The 6,000-nt window shown below is 51.9% G+C and overlaps 1 protein-coding gene across 27 annotated transcripts in view; it reads left to right on the top strand.

Moving 5' to 3' along the window:
* Positions 1-781: 781 nt before the first annotated feature.
* The window catches only part of nr2c1 (nuclear receptor subfamily 2, group C, member 1), a 136,957-nt gene continuing 131,738 nt past the window's right edge, over positions 782-6,000 (top strand). For 9 of the 27 annotated variants that reach the window (XM_086009865.1, XM_086009860.1, XM_086009871.1 and 6 more), the window contains exon 1: positions 1,060-1,185. The gene's annotated coding sequence lies outside the window, so the exon portion shown is untranslated. Of the gene's footprint in view, positions 929-1,057; positions 1,186-1,761; positions 2,049-6,000 lie in introns of those variants that run through there. The other 18 variants (XM_086009859.1, XM_086009857.1, XM_086009856.1 and 15 more) reach the window with 8 other exon arrangements.

Below are 6,000 nucleotides of genomic sequence, written 5' to 3'. Positions count from 1 at the left end.
ATCGGGGTTGCACAAGAAGCCAGAATTGGAGGAGCACAGAGATTTCGGTGGGTTGCAGGGCTGGAGGAGGTTAGAGGGAGTGGGCAAGGCCATGGAGGGATTTGAAAGCAAGTGGCTTTTGCCGGATGAGAAGCCAATGTAGGTCAGCGAGCACAGGGGTGAAGAAGGATGGGTGAACAGGAGATTTGGATGAGTTCAAGTTTATGTAGGTGGAAGATAGGAGAGCATTGACACGATAGGAGGAAAGGTCACATGAGATGGCATAAGGGGATGGCCATGAATATGGGTAGCATGTTTGTAAGGAGGGAGAAATGAAGGGCGGTTAGGAGGGCAGTGAACGCTGGAGAGAGGGGGATGACTATCATACCACCTTCGGCATCCTTCAACAACTCTGAGTTGAATTGGCTGAGGATGAGAAGTCGCTTGGGTGCAGATGCTGTGGGAGGAAAGCAGTGAGGATATCTCGGTGAGAAACTTGGCGTGGTACTTGCGAGCGGTAGAGAATGAGGATTTTAAAGGAGGTGAGAGGGGTGGAAAAAGGTGGAACGCTGAAAATGTCAGATTTCTTGTATTTTTTTTTTACTTTAAATCTCTTGTAATATTTTATTTCAAATTTCCAGTATTTTTCATATTTTAAATTTCTGGAATTTATTTCAGGTTTCCAGTGTTTCCTGTTGTTCCTTTTCTTGATCATTTTTAACAGCAAATCTCCTAGTAAAATAAATAATGCATCTTGAGCTGGTGAGACGGGGAATGATGAGCCTGACTGGGGGGGGGGAGGAGGAGGGGCGGCTGCTCTGCAGAAAATGGGCGACTGACTGACTTTGCTCAGGCGCCGTTACCCGGCCCCGCCTGCACTGGAGGCGCCGCTCGCTGACCATCATACCACCTTCGGCGTCCTTCAACAACTCTGGAACACTTGAAACGGGTAGGCCAGCCTTGCCAATCGTTTTCCCCCGCCGCCCCTCGCTCACCGCAGCGTAGAGGCAGAGAGCCGAGCTCTTGGCTCCAGTCCAGGCTCCTTCCAGCCGCCATTTTGTGCGCCCGCCTCCGGTCGGAGAGTGCGCATGCGCCGCGTGCCGAGCCGAGAGTGGAGGTCACGAACTCTGACCCGCGGCGGAGCCGAGAACCGGGGGGGTGAAACGGCCGCGGCTTTTACCGCCCGTTTTGAAAATAACGTCTGAGGTAAGAGGCGGAAACGGCGCCTGAACTCTTCCCCCTCCGCGTCGTGCCGAGCCTGGCGCCCGAGGCCCGATGGGCGGCGGATACCCGCCAGGCTCGGGCCCAGGCGCCGCCCGCGAGTGCGAGTGAGGAGAATCTGTGCGGGGGAGCGGGGCCTCGGGCCTTTCCTCCGCCCGCTTCAGCCGGCGGCAGTCTGTGAGGAGGCGGCGGCCCCTCCCCGGGGTGGGGAAGGCGAGCGGCGAGTCCCGGGCTCCGCGGCCCAGGCCCCGCTCCTCCGCCGCCCGCCGCTCGCTTTTGCATATCTGACGACAGCGGTTCACCCCCTCTGCGTGACCTTTCACCCGAGCAGCCTCCGGCCTCCTCTCAGCCCAGCCCAGGAGGGCCCGACTGCTGTAACCCGACCCGCAGGCTCGGCTCGGCCCGGCCCGCGGCCCAGCGCTCCCTCACTTCCCCCCCCTCCTCTCCCCCGGGGGGGCGAGTGCCATCGCATCAAGCCGCGGGTCCCCGCCGTGTAAAAACCATGAGGCCGGCCCCTCGGCGGCGGCTCTCTGGCCGGTTACTAGTGATCGGATTGCGCGCAGTCAGCGGGCTGGATTTGTGTCGTACCCCAATGCAGAGTGGCGCGTCCTCCCGCAAGCGAGGGCGGCCAGTCCCCTGCAGAGGGATCACTTCATCTTTGAAAACTCTGGCTCCCCACCCCTAACATGAGTCCTTTTGTTGTAAATAAACATGGCAAATGTGGGAATGTTACACGGCGAGCTGCAGCCCGATGATGTCAAGTGCAAGAGCTGAAAGGGGAGCGGGAGCAAATGTAACCTGGACATTTGACCACAAAACAGACACAAGCTTTTTTTAAAAAAAACGATGTAAGGTAATGAGTAGGAGGTGTGCTCGTGTCTGTACATTTTGTTTCTTTTGAAGGATGTGAGGATCTGATGTGAGAATGAAAAAATTGCAGGGATTGGGACTAATTGGATAGGCACGATGGGCCGAATCTGTGCTGCAAGATTTTATGATTCCAATTGCCTTCATACCAGAAAAAAGGATATTGAAGCATTGCAGAAAGATTTACCAGAGGATATTGAAGCATTGCAGAAAGATTTACCAGAGGATATTGAAGCATTGCAGAAAGATTTACCAGAATTCAGAGGGTGCAAACAACAGGAAAGCTTGAGCAGGCCGTGAAAAAGGGAGGACTAAGCAAAGACATGATGGATAAAAGTATGAAGGGGTTCGATAGGGTGGATATGGAGAAACTGTTCCCACTTGTGCGCGAGTCCAGAACAAGGGGGCGTAAACGTAATATAGTATTGAATTTAGGAGGAATTTCTTGACGCAGTCAGTGATGATGATGTGAAACTCGCTGCCACATAGAGTGGTTGAAACAGATAGCATTGACACTTTTAAAGGGAGGCTTGATGCATAGATGAGGAGGGAGGGATGCGGGGAGCAGGTTGGGAAGAGGTGAGTGGGAGGATGCTTGTGTGGAGTATAAACACTGGCACAGCTCAGTTGGGCTGAATGGCCTGTTTCTGTGCTGTATGTATATAATTGGTTCCATGCTCCATCCAGTTTTCTATTATAAGTGGTTACAATGGCCACAGACTTCAACCTGATTTACTGTAATATGCGATTGAATCTTGTACTTGAGCTGCAGTGATAATTGGGATTTAATAAACTGCATACTTTATAGGAGCAGCACATTTTCTGTATGTGGGTGGGTGTGTTTACACCACAACTTCAGTGTCGCTGTCAAGTGATTTCTGCTCTTCGGTAGTAAATTTGGAGGGCCTGAAGCCCCCTATGACTGCAACTCCAGTACAGTGCTAAACCAGGTTTAAAGAGCACTCAGGGCATGCACTGGATCCCTTGGACACTTTTTTTAACCTACCTTGTGTGCATTTAAGTGTTTAGTCAGTGGGGATTCTGCTGTCCAGACTTTCTACGTTTTGTCTGTTGGGAGAGGAGTTCTGTGCCTGTGTTTAGTCCCACGTGCAGAGGTCTCTCCAGAGCAGCAGAATTGGAGTTCTAGCCAGGTGATGAAACAGTGGTAGCTGCAGTGAGCTGCTAGTAGTAACACATTGAGGCCTCATAACTTGAAGCTTCAGTTAGTTATGTCTAAATTTGCTGATGTATTCACCCTTGGAACATGTTCTAGTGGTTGCTGGAGTCTGCAGAGAAGGCCAACGGATGACTGTCCTACTGACACTGCCCCAGCTGATCCCTCTTAAGTTCAGATTCAGAGTTGCATGTCATTTGATGTTCTTGGGTTGCATTAGGCAACGGGTGCATATCTGACATGTCCAGTGCAGTTTTCTGTGTCCTTCAGCATGCAGAGTTAAATTTGTGAGAGATCTGCCCTAATTACAATTCTCTTTGGTTACACCTTGTTATTGTCATTTACTAAATCTATATATAAGGTATTGGACCCTATATCCCTTCCATCAGAAAGATTGCCTACTTCCACCTCCAGAACACTAGCCATTCCCACATCTGCCTTCAGCCCATCTGCTGCCAAAACTTTCATCCATACCTGTGTCACTGTCTGATGCGACAGTTCCAGTGCTCTCCTCAGAGCCTCTCCTCCTCCATGCTTTGTAAACTTCAGCTCACCCAAACCTCTGCCATCCCTATCCTATCCCACACCAAGTCCTGCTCACCCAAACCTCTGCTACCCCTATCCTATCCCACACCATGTCCTGCTCACCCAAACCTCTGCTACCCCTATCCTATCCCACACCAAGTCCTGCTCACCCAAACCTCTGCTACCCCTATCCTATCCCACACCAAGTCCTGCTCACCCAAACCTCTGCTACCCCTATCCTATCCCACACCAAGTCCTGCTCACCCAAGCCTCTGCTACCCCTATCCTATCCCACACCATGTCCTGCTCACCCAAACCTCTGCTACCCCTATCCTATCCCACACCAAGTCCTGCTCACCCAAACCTCTGCTACCCCTATCCTATCCCACACCAAGTCCTGCTCACCCAAACCTCTGCTACCCCTATCCTATCCCACACCAAGTCCTGCTCACCCAAACCTCTGCTACCCCTATCCTATCCCACACCAAGTCCTGCTCACCCAAACCTCTGCTACCCCTATCCTATCCCACACCAAGTCCTGCTCACCCAAACCTCTGCTACCCCTATCCTATCCCACACCATGTCCTGCTCACCCAAACCTCTGCTACCCCTATCCTATCCCACACCATGTCCTGCTCACCCAAACCTCTGCTACCTCTATCCTATCCCACACCATGTCCTGCTCACCCAAGCCTCTGCTACCCCTATCCTATCCCACACCATGTCCTGCTCACCCAAACCTCTGCTACCCCTATCCTATCCCACACCAAGTCCTGCTCACACAAACCTCTGCTACCCCTATCCTATCCCACACCATGTCCTGCTCACCCAAACCTCTGCTACCCCTATCCTATCCCACACCAAGTCCTGCTCACCCAAACCTCTGCTACCCCTATCCTATCCCACACCATGTCCTGCTCACCCAAACCTCTGCTACCTCTATCCTATCCCACACCATGTCCTGCTCACCCAAGCCTCTGCTACCCCTATCCTATCCCACACCAAGTCCTGCTCACCCAAACCTCTGCTACCCCTATCCTATCCCACACCAAGTCCTGCTCACCCATCATCTCTGTCATTGTTGACCGACATGAGCTTCCGCCCCCCCCCCAACGCCTCAAATTTAGAATTCTCATCCTGGTCTTTAAATCCCTTTGTGGCCATGTTCCTCCCTGTCTCTATGTCCTCTCCAGCCCCCCCGCCCCACAGCAGAGAACTCTGATTCTCCAATTCTGGCCTCGTGAATTCCCCGCCACCCCCCCCCCCCCCCCCCCCCCGGGTCCCTTCACCTCACCATTCGTGACAGTGCCTTCAGCCATCGAGAGATTCACCCCCATAAACTCCATCATCTCCCGCTCCTCTCTTAAAACGCTCCTTAAAATCTACCTCTTTGGCTCCTTTTGATGTACATTTTTATCTGTTTTTACTTCTGTGAAGCATTTGGGATATATTTCTACATTTGAAGATGGTGTATCAATGCAGGTTGTATATTGGAAGTTGTGCGGGTAGTTTTACTGTGTTGTTTGGAAGTTTTTAAACAGATAGTTAATTGATTCCTATGATGGACCACTTTTTAAAATTGAAAACATGAATATGCATTAGATATTTTCTTGGGTTAAGCAATCCACAAGTGGACCTTTACTGTCCAGTCTCCTTAACCACGACTCTGTCTTCGACACGAGTGTCCTCAACTCCATCCCGCAGCATGCTACCCGCCACCATCTCAGCTCCACCCCAGCCCGGCATGAGGTTGAAAAGGCCATCCGACAACTGAAGGACAACAAGGCCTCAGGAACAGATGGAATCCCTGCCGAGGCACTAAAGCATGGCGGAGAAGCATTACTGGCGTGAATTCATGAACTCATTTCTCTTATCTGGAAGGAGGAGAGCATGCCAGGGGATCTCGGAGACGCCATAATTCGACCATCTTCAAGAAAGGTGACGAGTCCGATTGCGGTAATTACAGAGAAGTTTCCCTGCTGTCTGCCACAGGGAAAGTCATCGCAAGAATCCTCCTCAATCGCCTTCTCCCAGTGGCCGAAGAGCTCCTCCCAGAGTCGCAAGGCGGATTCCGCCCACTAAGGGGCACAATGGACATGGTCTTCACCGCACGTCAACTACAAGAGAAATGCAGGGAACAGCACCAACCGCTGTACATGGCCTTCTTTGATCTCACAAAGGCCTTCGACACTGTCAACCGTGAGGGATTATGGAGCGTCCTCCTCAAATTCAGC

This window comes from Somniosus microcephalus, chromosome 17 (assembly GCF_052327205.1).
Source record: "Somniosus microcephalus isolate GS21.2 chromosome 17, FLI_Smic_1.0, whole genome shotgun sequence".
In the NCBI taxonomy this organism is placed as follows: Eukaryota; Metazoa; Chordata; class Chondrichthyes; order Squaliformes; family Somniosidae; genus Somniosus; species Somniosus microcephalus.
Note: the sequence above shows the minus strand (reverse complement) of the source record. Positions and strands in the feature narration are given on the sequence as shown.